Here is a 26,739-nt window from a genome sequence, read left to right on the forward strand (position 1 = left end):
ACTGGCTGCACACACAGGACCTCACACTCACACCCACACCCACACCAGCTGCACACACAGGACCTCACACCCACACCGGCTGCACACACAGGACCTCGCACCCACACCCACACCGGCTACACACACAGGACCTCACACCCACACTCACCGGCTACACATACAGGACCTCACACCCACACCCACACCGGCTGCACACACAGGACCTCACACCTACACTCACACTGGCTGCACACACAGGACCTCACACCCACACCCACACCGGCTGCACACACAGGACCTCACACCCACACCCACACCGGCTGCACACACAGGACCTCGCACCCACACCCACACCAGCTACACACACAGGACCTCACACCCACACTCACCGGCTACACATACAGGACCTCACACCCACACCCACACCGGCTGCACACACAGGACCTCACACCCACACCCACACCGGCTGCACACACAGGACCTCACACCCACACTCACCGGCTGCACACACAGGACCTCACACCCACACCCACACTGGCTACACACACAGGACCTCACACCCACACTCACCGGCTGCACACACAGGACCTCACGCCCACACTCACCGGCTACACACACAGGACCTCACGCCCACACTCACCAGCTACACACACAGGGCCTCACACCCACACTCACCGGCTGCACACACAGGACCTCACACCCACACCCACACCGGCTACACACACAGGACCTCACACCCACACTCACCGGCTGCACACACAGGACCTCACGCCCACACTCACCGGCTACACACACAGGACCTCACGCCCACACTCACCGGCTACACACACAGGACCTCACGCCCACACTCACCGGCTACACACACAGGACCTCACACCCACACTCACCGGCTGCACACACAGGACCTCACACCCACACCCACACCGGCTACACACACAGGACCTCACACCCACACTCACCGGCTGCACACACAGGACCTCACGCCCACACTCACCGGCTGCACACACAGGACCTCACACCCACACCCACACCGGCTACACACACAGGAGAGCTTCTCACAGGACAATGCCCGGACCCCCACCCAGAGATTGCCATTCTTTGACTGGGAGCATTCCTGGATGAGTCCCACCTGTCACACTGAATGGTCTTTCTAATGTGCCGCTGGCATCTGCTTGCTGGTGTCTTGCTGAGGACTTTTGTGTCCGTGTTCATCAGGGACATTGGCCTGTAGTTTTTTGTGTTGTGTCCTGGTCTGGTTTGGGTGTCAGGTAACACTAACCTCATTGCTTGAGTTTGGAAGTGTCCCCTTCTCTCTATTTGTTTGGATTAGTTTGAGTATAATTTGTATCCGTTCTTGAAATGTCTGAACAAATTCAGCAGTGAATCCACCAGGGCCTGGGCTCTTCTTTGCCGGGAGATTTTTTGTTGATTTCTACTTCAATACTTACTGGTCTGTTCAGGTACTGCTTCTTTACAGCTCCACCTTGGTAGGTTGTATGTGTCCAGGAATTTATAAAATGTCTCTAGGTTTTCTAATGTGTTGGTATACAGTTGTTCATAATAGTCTCTAGTGAGCCTTTGTACTTCTGTGCTATCAGTTATACTGTTTCCTTTTCCATCCTTGATTTTATCTATTTGGGTCTTATCTTTTTTTTCTTAATGTAGCTAGAGCTTTGTCAATTTTATCTTTTCAAAAAAAATCGACTTTTCATTTTGTCGATCTTTTGTCTTTTTTGTCTCAATTTCATTCATTTCTGCTCAGATCTTTGTTATTTCTTTCCTTCTACTAATGTGGGGTTTGGTTTCTTGCTTTTCCAGTTCCTTGCATCACTAGGTTGTTTACTTGAAGTCTTTCTACTTTTATGACATAGGCATTCATTGCTATAAACTTACCTCTTCGCACTGCTTCTGCTGTATCCCATAGGTTTTGGTATGTTATGTTTCCATTTTCATTTGTTTCAAGAAATTTTAAAATTTCCTTCTTCATTTCTTCCCTGACCCACCGGTCATTCGGGAGCATGTTGTTTAATTTCCATGTGTTTACATAGTTTCCAAAGTTCCTCTTGTTATGGTTTCTAAGTTTTTTTGATTGTGGTGAGAAAAGAGACTTGATATAATTTCGACATTTTTTACTTTTTGAGACTGTTCTGTGAGCTAACCTATGGTCTATCCTGGAGAATGTTCCACTAGCCAATGAGAATAATGTGTATTCTGCAGCCGTTGGATGAAATATTCTGTAAATGTTTGTCAGGCTCTTTTGCCTAGAGTACAGTTTAACTCCAATGTTTCTTGTTGATTTTTCTGCCTGGATGACCTTCCCTTTGCTGAAAGTGGGGTGTGAAGTCCCCTACTATTGTTGTATTACAGTCTGCCTCTCTCTTTAGATCTATTAATGTCTACTTTATGTATATCGGGGTGCTCTGGTACTGGGTGCATATATATTTACTATTGTTATATCCCCTTGCTGAATTGACCTCCTTTTGTAGGCCTCATGAGGCTTACAAAAAACATTCTATAGTTATAACAAGTTATTAAAACTGATACCAACTTACCTTTGATTGTAAAAAAAAAAAAAAGAGACAAACAAAAGCCTGTACACATTAACTCCCTTCTCCTCCCATATTTTGAATTTTTGGTGTCACAATTTATATTTTGATATTGCCTATCTCCTAACTGTTGTGGTTATTATTTATTAATTGTGTCTTTCATTCTTCTTACAAAAGGTAGAAGTGGTTTACACACCATAATTACAGTATTAGTATGACAATCACATTAGCATCCTTTTCCTTTGGTTTGAAGAACTCCCTTTAGGGCTTCTTGTAGGACAGGCTGGTAGTGATGAGTCTCCTCAGCTTTTGTTTGTCTGAGAAAGCCGCCATCTCTCCTTCATTTCTGAATGACAGCTTTGCTGGGTACACCATTTTTAGTTGACAATTGCTTTCCTTTAGCGCTCTGCATATATCATCCTGCTCCCTCCTGGCCTAAAGGTTTCTGCTGAGAAGTTGCTGCCAGGAATACTGGATCTCCCCGAAATGTTATTTGCTGCTTTTCTCTTGCTGCTTTTGATGTCATCTCTTTGTCTTTGATCTTTGAGAGTTTTTTGATTACCGTATATCTTAGAGTATTCTTATTTGGGTTGAATCTGATTGGTGACCTTTGACCTTCTTGTACCTGAATATTTATATCTTTCTCCAGGTTGGAAAGTTTTCTGTTGCTTATTTGAATAAGTTTTCTTCTGCTTGTTTTTCTCAATTCCCTTTTTAACTCTGAAAGCTTGAATATTTGCTCTTTTGATGTTGTCCCATAGATCTTGTAAGCTTTCTTCATTTCTTTTCATTTTTTGTTTTTTCTTCTCTGTGTATTTTCAAATACTCTGTCTTTGAGCTCACTGATTCTTCTTTCTGTTTGATAAGTTCTGCTACTAATACTCTCTTTCATTTTTCCATTTCATTCATTGTATTTTTCTGCTCTAAGATTTCCATTTGATTGTTTTCTGTTACTTCAATCTGTTAACTTTCTCTGATAAATGTGTAAATTCATTCTCTGTTTTCTTGAAGTTCATTGAGCTTCCTGAAAACAGCTATTTTGAATTATTTGTCTGAGAGATCACACATCTCCATCGTTATGTTACGGCCAGTCTCTCGCACCTTATTTTATCCATTTCGTAAGGTCACATTTGCCTGAATGTTCTGGTGCTTGTGGGTGATGATGAGTCTGAATCCCAAGGGTCCCACAGAGAGACTTTAGACTGTGATAGGTACAGAATTATTGTTGTTGTGGGAAATATGAGCAGGTTACTTTCAATTCTACCACTCGATAAACTAAACATAGCATTACCATATGATCTACCAATTTCACTCCTAGGTATATACTCGAAAGAATTGAAAACTGGTGTGCAAACAAAAACATACATGAATGTTCATAGCAGCACTATTCACAATAGTCAAAAAAGGTGAAAACAACCCAAACGTCCATCAACACACGAACTGATAAAATGTGATGTGCCATTAGCGGTTGCCAGGGGATGGGAAGTGATTACTTAAAGGATGTTCTTCTGGTGCTTACAAAGTGTTGAAACTAGAGAGGGATGATGGCTGCACAGCGTTGTAAATATGCTAAATGCCACTGAATCGTACACTTTAAAATTCTTAAAATGCTGAATTTCATGTTGTGTGTATTTTACAACTTAAAAAAAACATGGTTACCTAAGTATTGATAGAAGCAACATTGGTAAATGTGAATGTGTTTAGTATATACGCATCACATTCTACCTGACATCCTTTTTTGGAATAAGAAAGGGTATAAATAAATACTTCTTTTAGAGCTTATATTTAATTATATTATTTTTATTTATGCATTTTTGGGGCTATAATATACACTCAGTAAATAGAGCTCAACATGTTTACACATGTGCACAGCCACACAGTCGGCACCCAGACCGACTCCCCGACTCCAGAATGTCCTCTCATGTCCCGCCCCACCCAAAGCTTAGCACTCTTCAGAGTTCTAGAGTCACCCTATTCTTACAGCTCAGATCAACAGAACCATACACTATGTACCTACATCTGCTACTCTAGTAGGGGGTGAAAGGTGATGACATTCTACCTTTCATTTTAGTTCATGAAATGAAATAATTTTATAAGAGGAATTTACTATTTAGTAACCCATTAGTGAAGTTCACACAGGAAAGTCGGGATAAATGCTTGATTATTCCCTTTTATTTACTGGGTTTTCAAATAATGGCTTGGCTACCTATCATCCTCCATTGGTGAATAATTTGGGGCTTTTTAGTAATTTTTTGCAATTATTTTTTATTGAGATGTAATTCACATATCATACAATTCACCCTTTTAAAGTGTACAATTCAGTGGTTTTTAGTATATTCACAGAGTTATAAAACCATCACCACTAACTCCAAAGAATTTTCATTACCCGAAAAAGAAGCCCCATACCCATTCCCAGTCCCGTCGCCCTCCCCACAGTCCCTGGCATCCACGGATCCACCCTCTATCGCTACCGATTTGCCCGTCCTGAACATCTCACAGAAAGGGGATCACATGTGGCCTCCTGCACCTGGCTTCCTTGAGGCAGCCTCATGTTTTCTAGATTCTTCCATGCTATAGACTCAGGGCTTCACTCCTTCCTGTGGCTGATTAAGAGAGACCTGTTTATGTCATGCACACACCTTCACACGCGTCCACTCACACTCACAAGTCACCGAACAGCTCAGGCAGCAGGCAAGGTTCCAGAGAGACACTCCGAGGGTCAGGATGACGGGCCCGGCTGTTTCCACAAACCAGGTGGCTTGGGGCAACTCATCCAACCTCTCCAGGCCTCAGTTTCCCCATCTGTAAGCTCAGTGGCTGGGCCTCAGGTGAGAGCTGGGTCTCCTTCCAACTCCACAATTCTGTGATTTGAGCAAACAAGTCCAATCCTGAGTTCTGTCTCCCTTTCTAATCCAGTAAAAGTTAAGCTATTGTGTTCACTTGACTCAGCGGAGTGTGTGGGGGCAGAGCAATTATGACACAAAACCACAATTCTCTTTGGCACTGCAAGCTAATCCAAGTTAATTTTTCACACCACGATTGGCAAAATCTGCCTACAGGGAAAGGCTCTAAGCAAAGGCCTAGAGAGTTTTCACCTGTGCAAAAATGCTGTTTTCATTTGTGAAACACACTTTGTTACTTTACGGTGAAAGTTCACAGCTAGAATCCAGCCTCTCCTCTCTGTATGCCAAGAGAGTTTCAACACCAGGTTCTGTGAACTTCTACAAACCAAGCAACTAAGTGAAGCCCTCATCCCGTGGCTCTCCGGGTGGCCCTGGGCGGCATCGGTGTCCGGGAAGGGGGTGCTCTCCGGGTGGCCCTGGGCGGCATTGGTGTCCGGGAAGGGGGTGCACAGGCCCACGCCGCGGGCTACCTGGGAGTCCACGTGCTCGAAAATGCTGGGTGACCCTGGCGCAGGCTCGGGTCTGAGAGCTGCTCAGCGGCCCACGCCTCCTCTGGAAAAACGCTTTTCTCACTGTCACCCGAATAGCATCTCGGCCGTTCTCCGACACTCAGTGGCTCTGCACCCCCGGCTCAGAACCCTGTGCATTGCCTCAGCTCAGAGGCCCATCATCGAGCCGACCTCCTGCTTAAAGCCACCTTCTCACAGTGTTCAGTCCCGGGGACCCCGGTCGGGACAGTTCGCAGAGTGTGAGCTCTGGCCGACCATCCGTGTCCTGGGTACGACTCACCCTCCTTCGTGATTCAGACTATTCCAGCCTGGAATAGCTCGATGGCTCCGACGGGAACAACTGCTCCTTTCCAGCCAAATGGCCCGTTTCCCAAACGCCTTCCCTGTCTGTTCTCTAAATACTGTAGCACCGCACTGACCAGCGGGGGGGTCTCCACCACAGTTAGGACCACCCTTCCCCCCTCCTCCCCCAAAGCACTCTCCAGCACCCACCGAACGAAGCACTGACCCTCCGGCCAGGCTCTGGAGCCCCCACAAGCAATGTCCATCTGCGTCCAGTGACTGGACGTACTCGCCCTACACCGCAGCCAAATGCACTCCGTGTTTGCCAACGTGGGCACCTTTGTACATGTGTTCTCTCCGCCTGCAGGGCCCTCCTTCGCGTCTCCATCCTTCCCGTGTGCCAGGCCACGCTCAAAGTCTCCTCCTCCGCGAGGCTCCCAGATCACCCCCAAAGCCACCGCACCTGTCCCCGAGTGTCCAAGGCGTCACAGTTTCACTGAGGCCGTGGCGCGTCCCCTTCCGCCAGGCGCAGCACTGCGTCTGCGTGTCCACGTCCCTCCCGGACCGAGCGGTTCTCAGCAGACACCGGCTGGCCAAAGGAACATCTTTCGAGCTAACAGGAACGTCCAGAGGCCAGAGGCCGGGGTGGTCTGAGAACTGTCACTCATCTCTGCTTCAGTTGACTGAGCAATAAAATACCCTGCAGGTAAGATCAGACGGCAGGTGCCAGTGTGTCCTGAAAAGCCGCAAGTCTACAAGCAGCCGGCAACCTGCCTGGCCATGCTGTGTGCATCCCCACAGGGCGCCAGGCGCAAACACCCGAACGTCCATCCCATTCCCAATTCAGGGCAACGGGTCCAAAAGACGCTGTCGCTGCTACGTGAGGCAGAACATCACAGCGATGAGGCAGGCAGCAAATAGATGCCTCAGGGCGTTTCTCAAAGAAAGGAATGATGCAGCCTGAAAATCCCACCAGAAGTATCTTCCTGCAAGCATCTAAACGCCCTCTGAGTTCCACTTCCCAGGAGAGAGCAGTTACGTGAAGCAGCGATCACAGGGAGAACGGAAGTGCCCGGCCACAAAGGCTGCCGTCCGTCTCCTCGTCCCATTCCACCTGACAGAACGGCTGCCCTCTGCAGGGCCACACCGTTGCCCAGATGCAGATGCCGAGACGGGAGCTGATGGGCAGGTTTCTGGGGTGAGTGGCGGGAGAAAGTGGGCAGCAGACAGGACAGGGGACGCAGCCTATGCGGAGTGGATGAGTCAGGAAGACCCCGCCTGGGTCTCAAGACCCCACCATGGGGTCTTGTCTCATTCGTGAACCTGTACACGCCTTGCAGCAGTGCAGATGGCCAGGGCTCCGCCGCAGGGGCTCCGGGGAGACCACCAGCGAGAGACGGAGACCCCTGGGAACAAAGCAGGCCCAGATGGAGACCTCAGACAAAGGCAGCTCTCGGCCCTCGGCTGAGCAGGCTGAGGGGCTACAGCCCCGGTCCAGGCCCAGGCCGGCCGCCAGCGCAGAGAGGCCCAAGTGGACCCTGGGGCCCAAACCCCAATCTGGGGGCTGCAGGGGAGCACAGCGGCCGGTGAAAGGCACAGCACACAGGGCTACAGCGGGCAGCCTGTGGTCACCAGCTCATCAGTGACGGTGACCAGCCAGGCCCAGCCAAGACAGCAGGAAAAAAATCACACGGAGGCCACGCCCTCTACCTTGGGGGCAGAGTTGAGAGGACAGGTGGGCGAGGCAACAGGGACCCAGGTGCAGGTCAGCAGACGCTGAGGATCCCAGGGTCCGCGTGCCCAGCCAGGCCTCACACCAGCGACACCCAGGGGTCTGCACCAGAGCCACGGGGGACACGAACAGGCGAAAAGTTCAGCAGGGCTGAGGCACCCAGGCCGGGTCTGAGGCAAACATGAAAGTACAGCGGGGCTGCAGCCCTGAGACCTGGTGGGCTGGGGTCAGGACATGAAGGGTATGTGTGGACTCGGGCTGGCCGGCCCCCTCCCATCGAGATGCGGGAAACCCCACGGCCGGGATGAGGGGAGGCGGGAGGGGCAAGGGGCGTAGAGGCCGGCTGAGTGTCCAGAGGAGAGACCAGCCCAGACCCAGGGAAGCAGGAGCCCCGTGGGATGTCCCAGACAGCAAGGAGAGAGGTAGTGGAAGCCACAAGGGCTGGGGAAGGACCTCAGAAGGGGTTTAAAGAATGAAGAAATAAAAGCTCTGAAATTTATTTTAACAGAGCTCTGGGCTACCACAGGCAAGAAGACAGCAACACCCACTGAAGCCAGACCCACAGCAGTCAGGGCCCGGCCCCCCGAGCCCCCCACCCACCCCTCCTCTCCTCAAGGTCAGAACAGCAGTGAAGGTCAGAGGCGGAAGCACAACAGACGCTCCCAACCCACAGGCAGCTGCTGAGGCCCGAGGCCGGGGACATGCGGGGCGGCAGCCCCTCCCAGGCCTCCATCACCCCAGGCGGTACAGAAATAGGTGTCTTGTGGGTGGGTGCTGGTCGGGAGGGAGGGTGACTGCCTCTCCCTTTCCAGGCACATTTGGATTCCCCGGGGTGTCTGGGAATGACTCACGCCGCCGGTCAGCGCTTCTCAGACCTGCGTTCACAGCGCGTCTCCCTCCTTTCCCTCCCTGCCTGGGACCTAAGCAAGGCTCTGTTTAAAATTGGCCCAAATGCAGGGTCAGCGCCTGGGATGCAGCCCCCACAGTACCCCTGCCCCGCAGCCCCACAGCAGCCCCCCACAGCCCCCCACAGCCTCCCTGTAGCCCCTGCAGCCCCCCTCGCAGCCCCTGCAGCCCCCCACAGCACCCCATAGCCCCCCTGTAGCCCCCACAGCCCTCCTGTACCCACAGCAGCCCCCCACAGCCCCCCATAGCCCCTGCAGCCCCCCTTGCAGCCCCCTGCAGCCCCTCACAGCCCCCTGCAGCCCCCCACAGCCCCCCTGTAGCCCCTGCAGCCCCCCCACAGCCCCCTACAGCCCCCTGCAGCCCCCACGTAGCCACAGCAGCCCCCCACAGCCCCCTATAGCCCCTGCAGCCCCCCTCGCAGTCCCCACGGCAGCCCCCACAGCCTCCCTGTAGCCCCTGCAGCGCCCCCCGCCCACAGCCCCCTGCAGCCCCCATGTGCTCTGCTCGATGCTCAAACACAGAGTTTTATCTCCTTAACTCTAATGCTGTTTAAAAACTATTGTCCTAACTAAGCAAGAAAAATGGCAGGTTTGCAAAGCTTCTGCCCTGGAGAGCGGCAGGCCAGGGCGGAGACACCACACGGACACAGCCAAACACGGACACAGCCGAGCACGGACACAGCCGAGCACGGACACAGCCGAACACAGCGAGTCTTTCCAAACCGCGCCACAGGAAGACACTGAATGGTGAACGGAGGAGCTTGCAGGAGACGCAGCTCTGACTCCGCCCCGCCCCGGCCAGCAGTGCCTCTGTGCCAGCATCGCCTCGGCCCTGACCCTCCCCACTACGTCCCGGGCACCCTCAGAGCTTCGGCCGTGGGGTGCACAGCAGCCTCCACGCACGCTGAAAGGAGAGTTTTAGACTTTTGTGCAGAGCACCAGGGGCCGCCCACCTGCAAAGCACTTGGTCAGTGTGGCCTGGAAAGGGGAGGAAAGTCCTGGGGACAGGGCTCTGTCGGGCAGAGGACGTGATGCTCAGAGCAGCCAGGGACCCCCATCCGGGCCCGGTGCCCCTGCGCTGCGCCCCACGCTGCCTGGAAGTTTGTTCTGGAAACCACCTCCAAGACAAGTGCGGCAGCCGGCCCTGGCAGCTGGGAGAAGGCGGCTGACGTGGCTTCCGTGGAAAATGCCAGAAAGCACATCCCACACCAGGACACCCGGGGAAACAGCCTCAACTCGGAAAATCCCAGGCTGTTTCGGTCTCTCTGCTGGCCGGACCTGCTTAGACGTCCCGCCGTTTGGGAACTGTGTACCCTTCGAGAAACGCTCCAAGGCCCCAGGGACGCCTGAAGCCATGAAGCCCGGACCCTGTGCGTCTGTGTTCTCACCACCTGGAGAGGCTGCGAGGTGACTGACAGGCGGACCACGGGGCCTCAGCCGCTACACAGAACACCACACGATTTAAAACTCAGAAATCGCTTAGTTTTAGAATTTTCCATTTAACATTTTGGACCATGGCTGACCACAGGTGACTGAAACCGCAGGTGAGGGGGTGAGCGTCACCTGTGTCAGGCTGGACACGCCCAGGGGCCTGGGGAGCAGCCAGGGGTGGGGGGACGGGGGCTCCCCACCCACACGGATGGCCGGTGCAGTCACCAGCAAGGTAGGGCCCTGCAGGCCTGCGTCCCGGCCAACGGCAGCCACCAAACCTCTCCGCACTTCTGTTACGGACAAGTCAGAGAGGCCCAGAAAAAGGGACCCAAACTGAAGAACCAGGGAATTTCAGAGGGAGAGGAACGTAAGCAGACCCCTGGGTCATGCGCTAGGAGAGGGCTCTGCTGCCCAACGAGGTCTACCCCCAACCAGGACCCCCACAGCCCACCAGGGGCCGGCACGTCTACAGGAAGGACAGAGGGAGGATGAGCCCCTCAGGGCCGAGAGTCACCAGTCACTGCTGGTGCTGGGCCCCGCCCGGAGACAGCGTCTAAGCACCACCCCATGGACAGTCCGAACCCGGAGGGGCCTGATCCCGACCCTGACCCATGCCAGGGGCCCCAGCCGGCGCTGCATGCTGGAGATCCAGGCTTTCCTCAGCAAACAGCTCGGCTGTCCTTGTTTCCAAGTCACCCCTGTTGGTAAAACAGTGAAGCCAGCAGTGAAATGCACAAAACCCGAACAGCCCCAGAGGTGAAACTGGAACCCTTCCGGGGAGGAAGGCAGTTTCTAAGTGTTTCCCTTGACTGCTGTGGGTGCACCCGGGGTTCTAGGGGTGGACGTGAGAGGGCTGTGGGCCCTGAAGTCACCTGCTGGATTCCAAAGTGGGCCAAGGCAGGGGTGTCTGGAAAGCACATGGAAAATAGCATTCCCAGGAAATGTGGCAAATCATTCGCCCCGGACCACGGCCCGAGGAGACCGACTCGCCCCGGACCACGGCATAAAGACACACCGGGCCTCTCATCAGAAAGTGGGGAGCGGGGTCTCAGTTCCCAAAGACCCCACAGCGATGTCTGCAGGGTGAAAGACCCCGTACGCAGCACCGAAGGAACCTGCCCGACACACAGCCCCCAGCCTCGAGCAGAGGCCCCCAGACTGCAGACAGCTGTGCAGATGCAAATGACCTCCCTTTGGGCGTGAGTCACAGGACTGTCTTTAAAAGAGTGTCTTCTTCCAGTGCCAGAAAACAGAGAGACGGGGGCCGTGACGCACAGGAGCGGGCGGGCGGTGGGCGGGCGGCAGGTGGGCAGTAGGCGGCAGCGGGCAGGCAGCGGGCTGAGAAGCAGAGCAGAGCCCCAGCCGGGAGCCCACACAGCGGCAGAGCAGCGGACACCACACCGAACCAGACGGTGGGACCTGTGCTGGGGGAGAGTGAGAGCGAAGAGAAAGAGAGACGGAGACAGAGAGACGGCGAGGGGGAGAGACAGAGGCAGGGGGGGACAGAGAGGGAGCGAGAGCACTTCCCACAGGAAGAACGAAGCTCAGATCCCACCCTCCCCCAGAGCCTGGTGCAGCTGCGTGGGACAGGCAGGAGGTGCGAAGGGCCCCGTCTCTGACACGTTGTGCCAGCACTGCCCTCTACACACAAACTCTCAGGAACCATCACAACCCCATTTTGTAGAAGACACTGAGGCCCAGGGCGGTAAGCAGGCCACATGGCCAGTGGCAGGGGCAGAAGTCAGACTGCAGCCCCCCAGGTGGTGTCATGGCCAAGACCACAGTATCACTGCCCGTCCTGCCTCGCCTGCCCCCAGGGCGACCTCTGTCCTATGGACTCTGGGGCTTCCTGACCCCCGGGGAGGGTGGCAAAGCCTGTGGAGGCCGGAGTCCCGTGGGCTGGGGGACGACAGGAAGACCAAGTCATCTGTATAATCGCCGCGGACACAGTCAGCAGTGCCGCCCACCCACCCACAAGGCAACACGGGGCCTGAGACCACCCCAGGCAGGTGGGCAGGTGGGCAGGTGGGCAGGTGGGCAGGTGGGCTCCCAGAGTTGGGCTCCCAGAGTTGGGCTCCCAGAGTTGGGGGCCCTGACCCAAGCCACCCCTGCTGCTCACTCACCCCTAAGAGTGATAAGAGTGAGGCTGCGATGCTGTCGGCCGAGGACGCTGATGTGGGCAGCTCTGGTGCAGCCGGCCCCGGGGGAGAAATGCAGCTGTGGCTGGCGTGGAGGTGGCTGTGGCCGATGGCCGTGACTGTTGCTGTGTTTGGCAGAGAAGCCAGGTGCACTGGCTCTGTGCTTCAAGGGGACCTAGAGGGTCTCCCCCAAGTCCGTCAGAAATGTGTGCACATTCGCCCTACCCCACTGTGCACCTGGCCCAAGTTGGGAGAGACGCCCGAGAGACCACAGTCAGCCTCAGCACAGTGAGGGCTGCCCGCGCCCTTTGGGGTATCTTGGAAGAGCCTGACGTTCTCTCTGGGGTAACTCTCACCCTCACAAAGCACAAAAAACACTGAGAACCCCAGACTCACGCTACATCCAAAGGGAAGGCCAGGCGGCTCCCGGATGGGGGAACGGGGAACACAGAACCACGCCCCCAAGGAGTCTCGGCTCAGCACCACCACCCCCGATGCGTCCACGCCGCCCCGGCCACAGACACCCACCGATGGTGCGTCCACACCGCCCCGGCCACAGCACCACCACCCCCCAGGTGTCCACGCCGCCCCGGCCACAGACACCCACAGACAACACATCCACGCTGCCCTGGCCACAGCACCACCACCCCCGATGCGTCCACGCCACCCCGGCCACAGACATCCCCAGACGATGCGCCCACGCCACCCCAGCCACAGACACCCACAGACGATGCGCCCACGCCGCCCCAGCCACAGACACCCACAGACGATGCGCCCACGCCGCCCCAGCCACAGACACCCACAGACGATGCGCCCACGCCGCCCCAGCCACAGACACCCACAGACGATGCGCCCACGCCGCCCCGGCTACAGACACCCACAGACGCGTCCACACTGCCCCGGCCACAGACACCCACCACTGGCAATGTGGCCTGAGACGCCACCACACCCTGGTCAGAGGCTCAACCCACACCCGCACCCCACAACCTGTACTCACAAAACCTGCAGCTAGCAGGAACCGGCCTCTTTGCCTGACCCTGTCATCAGTGGAGGGAACTCCGGGGGCCGGCACACCCAGCGCAATTACAGGGCAAGCATCTGATGCCCTCCTAGTGGGCCGGCCACAGAGCCTCTCATCAACCGCCCTGCGGAGAACCACAGTTGAAACCTGCACCGCCCAGACTTGACGACTCAATGCCAACTTCAGAAGAGGAGAAAATAGCAAATCCAAACTTTGATTTTTCCTTTCTTATTTATGACTCAGGACAAGACTGCCTGAGAGAGCATCAGACTCCAAGTGCAGGCTACAGTGCGATGTCTGTTCTGGAGTGGGGGCTACCCCTCCCGAGTCCACACACCCTCAGCCCTGCCCTCCCCACACACCCTCACCCCTCCCGAGTCCACACACCCTAACCCCTCCCGAGTCCACACACCCTCACCCCTGCCCTCCCCACACACCCTCACCCCTGCCCTCCCCACACACCCTCACCCCTCCCCTCCCCACACACGCTCACCCCTGCCCTCCCCACACACACTCACCCCTCCCGAGTCCACACACCCTCACCCCTGCCCTCCCCACACACCCTCACCCCTCCTGAGTCCACACACCCTCACCCCTGCCCTCCCCACACACCCTCACCCCTGCCCTCCCCACACACCCTCACCCCTCCCCTCCCCACACACGCTCACCCCTGCCCTCCCCACACACACTCACCCCTCCCGAGTCCACACACCCTCACCCCTGCCCTCCCCACACACCCTCACCCCTGCCCTCCCCACACACCCTCACCCCTCCCCTCCCCACACACGCTCACCCCTGCCCTCCCCACACACACTCACCCCTCCCGAGTCCACACACCCTCACCCCTGCCCTCCCCACACACCCTCACCCCTCCTGAGTCCACACACCCTCACCCCTGCCCTCCCCACACACCCTCACCCCTGCCCTCCCCACACACGCTCACCCCTCCCCTCCCCACACACGCTCACTCCTGCCCTCCCCACACATGCTCACCCCTCTCCTCCCCACACACCCTCACCCCTCCCCTCCCCACACACCCTCACCCCTGCCCTCCCCACACACCCTCACCCCTGCCCAGCCCACACACCCTCACCCCTGCCCTCCCCACACATGCTCACCCCTCCCCTCCCCACACACACTCACCCCTCCCTTCCCCACACACGCTCACCCTCCCCTCCCGAGTCCACACACCCCCACCCTCCCCTCCCCACACACACTCACCCCTCCCCAGCCCACGCACCCTCATCCCTCCCCTCCCCACACACCCTCACCCCTCCCCTCCCCACACACGCTCACCCCTGCCCTCCCCACACACGCTCACCCCTCCCCTCCCCACACACGCTCACCCCTCTCCTCCCCACACACCCTCACCCCTCCCCTCCCCACACACACTCACCCCTGCCCTCCCCACACACGCTCACCCCTGCCCTCTCCACACACGCTCACCCCTGCCCAGCCCACACACCCTCACCCCTGCCCTCCCCACACATGCTCACCCCTCCCCAGCCCACAAACCCTCATCCCTCCCCTTCCCACACCCTCACCCCTCCCCTCCCCACACACGCTCACCCCTCCCCTCCCCACACACGCTCACCCCTCCCCTCCCGAGTCCACACACCCTCACCCCTGCCCTCCCCACACATGCCCACCCCTCCCCTCCCCTCCCCACACACGCTCACCCCTCTCCTCCCCACACACCCTCACCCCTGCCCTCCCCACACACACTCACCCCTCCCCACACACGCTCACCCCTGCCCTCCCCACACACGCTCACCCCTCCCCTCCCCACACACGCTCACCCCTGCCCTCCCCACACACCCTCACCCCTGCCCTCTCCACACACGCTCACCCCTCCCCTCCCCACACACGCTCACCCCTCCCCTCCACCCACACACTCACCCCTCCCTTCCCCACATACGCTCACCCTCCCCTCCCGAGTCCACACACCCTCACCCCTGCCCTCCCCACACACACTCACCCCTGCCCTCCCCACACACGCTCACCCCTCCCTTCCCCACACACGCTCACCCTCCCCTCCCGAGTCCACACACCCTCACCCCTGCCCACCCCACACACACTCACCCCTCCCCTCCCCACACACGCTCACCCCTGCCCTCCCCACACACGCTCACCCCTGCCCTCCCCACACACGCTCACCCCTCCCCAGCCCACACACCCTCACCCCTGCCCTCCCCACACATGCTCACCCCTCCCCTCCCCACACACGCTTACCCTTCCCCTCCCCACACATGCCCACCCCCTCCCCAGCCCACACACGCTCACCCCCTCCCCAGCCCACACATGCTCACCCCCTCCCCTCCCCACACACGCTCACCTGAGCGTCGCCAACACCGGGGAGCAGCCCTCACAGGAAGGGTGGCCCCCAGGCCCTCGTCCCCTCCTCTCTCCCCACCAGCCCAACCTCCACCTTGGGCCATAAACACCCTTTGGCCAATTGGCTCACCCTCCTCCAACAGACTCTGACCTCCCCAAGCCCCAGAATCCCCTGGAGATGGAGTGCGTGCCTGGCCCCCAGCCAGGGCAGGTTCTCCAGGGCCAAGCCATCACTTCAGAACGGCAGATGGGGCTCTCCCGGGTGGAGGGCACGGCCGGGACTGGGAGGACGACCCCCACACAAGGCCCCACTCCATCCTTGGGCTCCAGCCTCATCCCCAGCAGCTGCCAACCCTCTGAGATGCCAGGCGCCATGGACCCTGCACCAAGGGGTGCTTACTGGGCAGCCGTGTGACCAGCAAGCGTAGGCGGGTTCACAGCCACAGCTGAGCTCTCCAGAGGCAACTCCACCAAGGAGTGCCGCAGAGCTCTGTACCCCCAAATTTATGAGGAGCCCGGCTTTGGGAGGGGACGCCCATGGGAAAAGGGCTCAGGAGGCCCTCAGCCAAGGAGGAGCAGCTCCGGCAGCCCCCCTCTTCCAGCACAGGGACAGGGACCGCCGGGCATCGAAGCTCCTCGCCTGCCTCCTGCCCGACAAGGCCACAGGCACGTCCAGGGCCAGCACTGACCAAACAGATGCTCCCTCCACCTCACTTCACCCAGCCTGAGGCTGGATGGGAGGCACTGGTGTCTGCACCAGACCCACAGCGTTCAGGAAATGACAGAAACCAGAGCAGGCTCTGCGCAGCCCGTCCGTCCTCCCCGACACCTGACCATGACGGCATATTTACAACGCCTTCTCCATCTTTGAAAAATATTTTTAAGAGGACATGAGAACAAATCAGTATTCCAGTGGCCCAAGGAAGTCAGCTAGCTGTAAAACTACTATGGTAAGCTACACAGTGGCAGGAATCAGCGTGGGGAAAAGGAAACAGGCATTCCGCAGCGCGAGACTCTGACACAGAGCGCCTCGCACCCACCCCGGCCAGGCGAAGACCCTGCAGAGCTGCCGTTCCAGCGGGGCCACGGCGGGAAGTCGCAGGCACTGGGTGGGAGGAGGAGGACGACCGGGTTTTGGGATCACAGAGCGGCGCACGGAAACCTCTGGATGGGTCACAGCCTCTGATGGGCGCGTCACAGCCTCTGATGGGCGCGTCACAGAGCAGCACACGACCTCTGGTGTCTTTTCCGATGAACTTTCAATAATACGTAGAAACGTACGGGTGTAACGTTTCCTGGGTGCGTTTACAGATGCGTGCTTAAGATCGAACATGTGTGCGCACACCGTATCTCCACGAGGCAAAATAAGAATGGAGAGAAACTGAAAGAAAGACGTTGGCGTGCTAGGCTTTCAGTGGGGACAACTTCTCATGCTTGAAAGCTTAAAATTAAAACATCTATAAAGCAACAAAAATGCTTACAAATGTAACAGCATTTGAGATTATTATAAATAAAAATGTGAGGTCTAATTTCTCTTTTGCCAACATTTCCTTCGTTTATATTAAATATTGACAGAGTCAACTCATTACATGTAACAATAATGGCAATTTGTCCTAATTAAGTTTAAACATAAAATAAAAAACAAAATGTAATTCAGAGCTTTGCAAATAAATGCCCATTCTACTTAGCGTAGGTGTAGAAATTCACACACAAGTCCCACTTAGACCACGCTGCCCACTCCAGAGCATAAGTCCCCTGCGTGGGGAGGGCCTTGGGCTCCGTCTGAACTGACCACCATTGCTTTGCTTTATTAATTGCTCTTAGTTTAACACCTGAACCAGCTGGGTGCAAACTACGACACACATTACAAAACCATCTGTCCATCCTCCAGGCACATGGAAGGCACACGACCCACAGAAACCAAACTACACACAGCGTCCCTTCCAGAAAGCTCTGCGTGTGTTTAAAATTAAAAGCCTTACAAGGAAACTATTTTTCTGTATTTCAAGATGTCCTTAATTACAAAGAAATAGATATTCATTCTAGCCAGTGAAGTCTCCAGGTAGAAAAAGTTAACTTTGTTCCCTCCCTCAGTCAGCCCCGCCCAGAGCCGCAGCTGCGAGGACGAGGACGGCTCGGTGTGCACGCCCACACCTCCTCTCTGCACCACACGGCCACACCTGGAGCAGATGCACAGCATTTCAACATGGCGGTCTCCATCCAGCCACGGTCTGCGGACAGCGTTCAGGCTCCAGCCTTGACCCAGGGCACCCTGACCCTCACAGGGGACGCGACCTGTGTGTCCCGCATTCGTGTCCTGGTCTTCACAGGGGACGTGGCCTGTGTGTCCCGCATTCGTGTCCTGGTCTTCACAGCAGACGTGGCCTGTGTGTCCCGCATTCGTGTCCTGGTCCTCGCAGGGGACGTGGCCTGTGTGTCCCGCATTCGTGTCCTGGTCTTCACAGGGGACGTGGCCTGTGTGTCCCGCATTCGTGTCCTGGTCTTCACAGGGGACGTGGCCTGTGTGTCCCGCATTCGTGTCCTGGTCTTCACAGCAGACGTGGCCTGTGTGTCCTGCATTCGTGTCCTGGTCTTCACAGGGAACGTGGCCTTGTGTCCTGCCCTTGTCCTGACCCTCGCAGGGGACGTGGCCTTGTGTCCTGCCCTTGTCCTGACCCTTGTGGGGGACGTGGCCTGTGTGTCCTGCCTTTGTCCTGACCATTGCGAGGGACGTGTCCTGTGTGTTCCAACTTCGTGTCCTGGTCCTCGCAGGGGACAGGCCTGTGTGTCCGGCCTTCGTGTACCCTAACACCATGGGTCTGATTTCCCCACGCTGGAGGTCTGCTTCTGAACGGCTGCATCTCCTCCTGCAGGGGAAGCCGTCTGCTCACCCCGGTGCCTGTCCTGTCTGAGGCCTGGGTCTTCCTACCCAAGGGTTGGGGGCTGGCCCATCCCTGATGACCCAGGCAGGCGGCCGGGGCTTCCCAGAACCCGGGCTGCTGCCGGTGTCCACTCTGCTCTGGGTGAGGCTCTAGAAGGTTCCTGTTAGAAGCGACTGTGTCTAGGGGAGCCCCCTCCCCAGTTTAAAGAACGTCCCCCACGATGGCTATCCACACGCCCAGTCCCCTAAGGAAGTTCCAGGCTGCCAGGATCAGAGGAAGCAGAGGCCACTGTCCTTGCAAAAGCAGGATGAATCAGCGGGGCCATTCAGAACAAGGCTCAAATTACTGCTGCACTTTTCAGAATGGAGCCAGGCTCAGTGTTTCAGAACCAGAGGCTGACACGGATCAGTTCGCCTGGCCCGGGACCTGAGCCAGCCCGAGTGCCACTCCCCACGGCTGCCTCAGAGGCTGAGCCTCTCCACGCCTGCTTCCCCGCCGGCACGGTGAGGGTGGCCCTGCCGTCCCCAGGAGTTCTGTGGGATTCCCTGAACACTGTACGAAAAACCTGAGCCCCGCTCCTGGCCACTGGATAAGGACCTCTCCGAGCCTTTCTTCTTCCCACTCATTCCCACCCCCAGGCACGAGCAACCAGCGCTGAGAAGTCCTGTCATCCCACAACCCATCATCCTCCGTCATCCCCCGTCCATCACCCCACGTCCATCACCCTGCGCCCATCACCCCGCGTCCATCACCCCGCGTCCATCACCCCACAACCCATCATCCTCCGTCATCCCCCATCCATCACCCCACGTCCGTCACCCCACAACCCATCATCCTCCGTCATCCCCCATCCATCACCCCACGTCCATCACCCCGCGTCCATCACCCTGCATCCATCACCCCGCATCCGTCATCCCACAACCCATCATCCTCCGTCATCATCCCACGTCCGTCATCCTCCCGCGTCCGTCATCCTCCGTCATCCCCCGTCCATCACCCCGCGTCCGTCATCCCACAACCCATCATCCTCCGTCATCCCCCATCCATCATCCGGTGTCTGTCATCCCCTGCCCGTCACCCCGCGTCCGTCACCCTGCGTCTGTCATCCCCTGTCCGTCACCCCGTGTCCATCATCCACATCCCATCCTCGTGGTGCTATTTTCTTTTTTTTTTTTTTTTTGAGACGGAGTCTCGCTCTGTCGCCCAGGCTGGAGTGCGGTGGCGCGATCTCAGCTCACTGCAAGCTCCGCCTCCCGGGTTTACGCCATTCTCCTGCCTCAGCCTCCCGAGTAGCTGGGAATACAGGCGCCCGCCACCTCGCCCGGCTAATTTTTTGTATTTTTTAGTAGAGACGGGGTTTCACCGTGTTAGCCAGGATGGTCTCGATCTCCTGACCTCGTGATCCGCCCGTCTCGGCCTCCCAAAGTGCTGGGATTACAGGCTTGAGCCACCGCGCCCGGCCCACAGTGCTATTTTCTTGGTGCTGGAGCAAGGTGGAATTCACACCTCGTGTGCACACCTTCTGAGTCACTGGGCTGCTGGGCACAGCCTAACTCGAGAGCGGGGCCCCACGGAGGGTGTGGCAATCACACAGCCCTCGGCCTGCTCTCCAGCAGTTCTTCTGATACCTCGAGGACACTCTGAACCCTGTGTCTGGTTCCCAGTTCTTCCGTAACAATGTGGCTCCTCTGAATCAGTCACAAGGAAGATCCAACTTAGCACAGAGAGTTTTTCCTAAACAGCAGAACTGGCGGCAACACAGGCGTCCTGCAGTTCAGTCTGCCGCGTGCAGCACGCAGGTGACGGAGGGCGAGGCTGTGGTGGGCTCCGGGCGGGCGGCGGCAGGTGACGGAGGGCGAGGCTGTGGTGGGCTCCGGGCGGGCGGCGGCAGGTGACGGAGGGCGAGGCTGTGGTGGGCTCCGGGCGGGCGGCGACAGGCAGGTGACGGAGGGCGAGGCTGTGGTGGGCTCCGGGCGGACGGCGCCAGGGCAGGCCCAGGTCTCTGTCACAGCAAAGCCTCTGCACTCAGCCCCCTCCGCCTGTTTACAACCTCAAGCTGGGTCAAAAGCCCAGGGCTACTCAGAGCGAGCATTTCTCCCCAGCTGGATTCCTGAAGCCAGAGGGCAGGCAGCAGGGCCCTGGCCCGACAGACACACACGGGCCGCCGACCACGACCGGCTTCGTGACGGTCACAGGACGTTCAGGCTCCATTTTCCGTCCACGCCTCTCGCACCAGGGCCTTGCTTGGCACTTGTGTAGAACAGCAACCGTGTGAAGCCTCTGCCTTGAGAAAAGTGTAAACAGCAGGTGCCTTTCAAGGCACTGAGGCCTTTCTCGAACTCAGCTAGTTTGCTCTGCGTGGTCCCCAGTCCAAAGCCTCAGACCTGTTCACGGTCTCCTCTTGCCTCAAGCATCTTAGAGCTCCACTCCAATCCACACCCCAGCTGCCTTTTACAAAATCCCAAGCCAACGACAGCTTGAAAAGAAAGTGAGAAAAACACCGACCCCGACACTCTGCACCGCTGGTGGGCTGCGGAGGTGGACACGGTCCTCGCTAATCCTCCACACGGTGGGCTGCGGAGGTGGACACGGGGTCCTCGCTAATCCTCCACACGGTGGGCTGCGGAGGTGGACACGGGGTCCTCCCTAATCCTCCACACGGTGGGCTGCGGAGGTGGACACGGGGTCCTCGCTAATCCTCCACACAGTGGGCTGCGGAGGTGGACACGGTCCTCGCTAGTCCTCCACACAGATCAGCTACAAGAGCTTCGGAGAGGAGAAAAGCGCGGCTGAGCTGTTTTCTCTTAAAGCCACGTAAACGTCAAGGCAAAACTGGAGCCCAGGACTCTCTGACTTAAGCGCTTCCTCTTTCCGCTGCACCACGGCTGTGGCCACCCGGAGACCGGGCCCTCGAGCCTCCAGATGCCGCGAGCAGCCTCCTCCCGCTGTCGCTTCCAAAGAGACCAGAGGCGGGGCTGGTGCAGGGCCACGGGGCAGGGGACTGGTCTCTTTGACCGGGGGTGGTCTTGCAGTGGCACGAGGCTCAGCATCGTGTGGGTCTAGCTCTGGGACACGAGGCAGCCCCCAGAACACCCTTGAGGCGCAACTGCCTGGTGAACGGTGAACGTCCCGTCTCCTCAGCCACCCACAGACGCCGCCACAGCCGCACCCTCAGGGCAACGAGTGTCTGCGGAGTCCAGTGAGAGCTGTGAGACGCCGACCTCCGGGCCAGGCCCTCTCCCTGTCACAGAACCTGACCAGTCACACGTGGCTGCAGCCTGGGTGGTTGATAAAAGAAAAATTATTCCTTCTATAACCAGAAAAAAATAGTGAATCAACAGAAACAGAAATGCTCAGAATAAAACATAAAACATCAAAGTCAGTGGGACAGAATTCAGCAGTGCCCAGGAGGGCCTGGAACCTGGATCCCCACTCTGGGTCCATGGGGTACCTGGCTGCCAGGACCAGGCAGAGACAGACCCGGGCCCGACCAAACCCTATGCTGTAACGCCCGCAAGGTAGATTTTAAGTAATTAAAAAATCATCAAAAGGATAACATCCCATGCATGCAAACATTACGTTCAACTCAAATCTGAAATCAGGTGAAATGGACACAATCCCGCTCACTGGACAGCACCGTGCCTGTGGCCGCTTCCCTGCACAGCTGCGTGACCCCTGGCCCTACACAAGACAGGGTCCGCACACTCGGCCTCCACCTTCCTTGCACAGCTTCTCAGGAAAGCAGCAGGCAGCTGTGGCCCAGCATGAGCCTGGCAAAGCACTTCCCTCCCAGAGCCGTTTCCTCATCAGCAAGACAAACACAACAAGCTTCCCTCTCCCGGTTGCTGTGAGGACCGACAGCCCCCTCCTGGCACCCGCACAGGGCGTGACACACACGTCACAGCTGCCTTCACCCGCTCAGCCTCCCGCGTCCCCATGGCCCAGACCGGAGCCTCACAGCCCCAGAACACACCCATCCAGACACCGGCAGGTTTGACACCACAGACTGTGCTTGTTTGGACAGTGAGAATCCTCCTGACAGAGCCACGGTGTCCCAGGTCGGGGGCAGCAGAGTGAGGCCCTGGCCGGGGGCTGAGCCACACTCCGGTCGGGAAAGACATCACCAGACACCTGTCCTAATCCAGGACTGCTCAATGTAAAAAAAACCTGTCATAATCCAGGACTGCTCAATGTAAAAAAAAAAAACTAAAACTGCAACATGGAACGGCACAAACCAGCCGCAGGCTGAGTTCTAACGGGCTGAGCCACACACCAGCCGCAGGCTGAGTTCTAACGGGCTGAGCCACACACCAGCCGCAGGCTGAGTTCTAACGGGCTGAGCCACACACCAGCCGCAGGCTGAGTTCTAACGGGCTGAGCCACACACCAGACGCAGGCTGAGTTCTAACGGGCTGAGCCTCTAAGGAGGGAAACGTCACTTCCTGCGTCACACAGAGCCCAACCTCTCCACGTCCACCGACAGCCTTGGTATTTGCAGCTATGTCCACGACCATCTCGGCTTCTCCAGAACAGCCTCTAGCTACGTAAGCGGTTCAGAAAACCTCACGCGTAAAGCAGAGTGTGTCAAACCTCTACCTCTGCTCAGGAATTAGGACACCCCGGGCTGCTATCTGAGCAAAAACGGTGCTTCCAGAGGCTCATCGGATCCTGTGCCTTGGTTGGGGTTGGGGTCCATCAACTGAAATAGCTTCTGTTTATGCCGGTGAAGGAGGCACAGACTCTGTCCTGCCTAATTCCAAGGAACAGGCGAGGGTGGGAGCTGCAGCGGAAGAGACAAAAGCAAAAGGCACATTCACCCTTGTGCGGTCCCGTAAGTGACACTGTCTCTCCCTTTCCCTGGAAACGGCGGCCCCCAGCACCCCCTCCAGCACCTGGGGCAAGGGCACACCAGGCTAATTTTTAATCAGATGGATTTAGTGAGAGCAAACAAAGAGAAGGAGAACAAAACCTTCAGCCGGGCTACTGTGAGTGGGTGTCACCAAAAAACGGCATGAGCAGGGCACCAGGGTGAGGCCAGCTCCAGGCAGCCCTGCGTCTGCTCCTCAATCCCGGAGTCATCCAGGGGGTCCAGGGCAGCCGGAACCTGGCCAGGTGGAGGATTTCCAGCGTGAGAACGTCAGGGCCCTCCCTGAAGGAGCGGAAGCTCTGCAGGTGACTGTTCGGGAGGCTGGTCTGCTCCTGACACTCGGCAGGAAGACAGAATCGCGCTCTGTAGACCAGGGGTCTCAGATTTCAGCCGGACGGGAACTCTGCAGGCCCTGTGGAAAGAGATCGCCAGTCCCAGCTCTGGAGGTCTGGGGTGGGGCCTGCCACGAGCACTTCACACACGTGCCCCGGGATGCTGGTGCCGCAGCTACGGGGACCCCGCTTGGCGAGCCCCAGGTTAGGGGTTGGTAACTGGAGAAGGGGGTGGGGGTGTGCCAGCTCGCCCTGCTTGCCCCTGGTCCCACACACTCTGTGGCCAGCGTGGTCCTCCTTTCCCACAGCCAAGGTGCCCCGACTGCCAGCGTCCACTCCCCACGGGGCCACAGGGGACACCAACATCCGAGGCAGAGGCACCACTGTGGGTCCATCTCTCAGTTCAAAGGGTTTCCAAGAGAATCCTCAGCAAAAAAGCAACACTCCCCATTCAGGGAGTGAACCAGAGGACAGCAGGAGGCTGGGAAGGTGCTTAGCTCAAGGAGGGCTGGAGGGTGGGGCTGGGAGGCACTAAGGCCCTTGGGCCTCAAAGAAGGGCCGGGCCCATCCCAGCCGAGGCCAACCAGGACTCCAGAGCACAGCGGAGGCCCTGCCGTGCACGGGAAGCCTTTTCTGACTTTGGGGCAGGAGCTGGAAGGCTGGGATGATCCTGAGGGGTGCTCGGCCATAAGCCACAGCCAACTCCAGGGCCCCACGGCTGCTGCCCCTCCTGGGCTGCTTCCCCAGATGAGGCTTCTCCGAATGTAAGTTTGTCTGCGGGGCCACACCAGCCTCCTCCTGGCACGTCGTCTCCCACAGGGCACCTCCTTCCATGGAGACCAGGGACCTCAGACGGCTCCTCCCGACAGGGCCCAGCACTCGGCAAACACACCTGTGGCTTGGGCTCAGCACAGCACACGATGGCTGGCGAGGAACGGAAGGAGAACTGGAGAAACGTATCTAAAATGTCAACAGACCTCTGCTGTGTCCACTGGGAAGGAGAACTGGAGAAACGTATCTAAAATGTCAACAGACCTCTGCTAGGTTCACTGGGAAGGACCACGTTGCTTCTGACGAACTTCTTAAAAAAAGAGAAAGATGCCAATGAAGAAAACCAGAGGGGACAAATGCCACCCAGGAATGTAAAACAGTTGGCATCAGAGACTGGCTCACATCACGTCCATCAATCCACCCGCCACAGTGAGTGATGTCCCTACAGCTCACACCGCATCCATCGATCCACCCACCATGGCGAGTGTCGCCTGCGATGTCTGTACAGCTAACACCGTGTCCATCAATCCACCCACCACAGCAAGTGTCTGTGATGTCTGTAGTGACTACGATGTTCATGCAGTTCACGCCACGTCCATCAATCCACCCACGACGGCGAGCGTCTACAATGTCTGTAGTGTCTACGATGTCTGTAGTGTCTGCAATGCCTGCACAGCTCACACCACGTCCATCGATCCAACCCACCATGGCGAGTGTCTGCGATGTCCACGCAGGGGAGAGAGACCTGCCCTATCCTCAGCACAGCCCATGTGACATAGAAAGGCAACCGCAAATTCAGCTGTGGAGTGTGAAACAAATTTCCTCCTGTCACAGGCTAACCTTCTGTTCTGGATTTCCTGGGGTTTCCTTTATTAGACTTGAGTCCAGACCTCCTCTGGAAACATTCTCTGGGATATCTCGGCCTGGCACGCAGTGGGGTGAAGGAACGGGGACACAGACGGATGCAGGGCGGCGAATTAATCAGCAAATGCTCCTTGCACATTTCCTAGCTCTGTCAGTCACAGTGAGGTCTGACCACACAAGCTACCCATTCACTTGCTAAATGGTGCAAAATGGGCCCAGACCCTCATTTTACCTTAAATAAATAACAGCATATTCTTATCTGGTCTGTAAACCACACAGGCCAAAATGAGTTGAGCACTATTATGTATTTAATTGACTCATAAAAGCAACTTGTTTTTCTTCATTCTTCGCCGACCTTTGTTTATGAGTATCCCTTAATAAAATGTGGGCAGGGTTTCAGTGTAAACCCGAGGGCAGGTTAAACACGCTCCCTCCAAAGCTTACTTGGCATTGATTTTTCAGCCACTCACTCTCATGTGCAAGGATAGGGCAGAGCCGTGACCAACAGTGGAAAGACCCACAGCTCCCAGCTCTGGGGACAATGGGGGGTGCTAAGCTGGAAGATTCCCGGGCACAACCCCTGGCCGTGGGTGAAAGCATCCCCAGCCCCATCCCCAGTTGTGGGCTGCTGCAGGTCCTGGCAGCAGAAGGAGATTTCCACAGAGAGGCCGCTGAACGAGGCACAGGGCCCGGTCTGGCCGTGTACAAATACTTGGAACCCACGGGAGGCTTCGCGTGTGGTGTCATCGGCAGCTTCCGTTATGTCCAGTGGTGACATGTTTACGGCCCTGTGCCGCTGTGCGGTAGCAGTTTTCCCGAGCGTCTCCCGGCTGGGACAGCTGCTGAGGATGTGAGCTCAACAAATGAACATGCCACCTTGGTGACATGGAGGCTGGACAGTCACACCCACCCTCGTCCCGGGCGAGGCCACATGGCCCACAAAACACAAGGCTTGAGTTAGTGTCGGGCACGTGGGGGAGGCACCTGCCTGCATGAACGCTGGTCACAAGACAACTTCCCAGTTTACAGAATGGTTAACTGATTTGTTCGTACTCACTTCCTGTCACAAGAGACTCAAGCTCTAGAGATAAAGCCGTCGGGGGCGGAGCACAGGCCTCGAAGCAGGTGGCTGTTCCCACACCCTCTGCAGGCCGCGTGTCCCCCGCGCTGTCGCCTGCCGATTTGCTGGCTCCTCCCAGAACACACAGCCTCCTACGTATGTTTTAACTCGACAAACGCTCTC

General features: G+C 57.1%; 1 protein-coding gene across 4 annotated transcripts in view; it reads right to left on the minus strand.

Annotated features, from left to right (window-relative positions):
- The window catches only part of RASA3 (RAS p21 protein activator 3), a 133,550-nt gene that overhangs the window by 91,052 nt on the left and 15,759 nt on the right, over positions 1–26,739 (minus strand). The window contains exon 1 of one of the 4 annotated variants that reach the window (XM_015121529.3): positions 9,810–10,028. The exons of 2 other annotated variants lie outside the window; for them this stretch is intronic. The gene's annotated coding sequence lies outside the window, so the exon portion shown is untranslated. Of the gene's footprint in view, positions 1–8,802; positions 9,051–9,809; positions 10,029–26,739 lie in introns of those variants that run through there. One more of the 4 variants, XM_028837399.2, reaches the window with a different exon arrangement.

The sequence above is a fragment of the Macaca mulatta genome, chromosome 17, assembly GCF_049350105.2.
Source record: "Macaca mulatta isolate MMU2019108-1 chromosome 17, T2T-MMU8v2.0, whole genome shotgun sequence".
NCBI lineage: Eukaryota > Metazoa > Chordata > Mammalia > Primates > Cercopithecidae > Macaca > Macaca mulatta.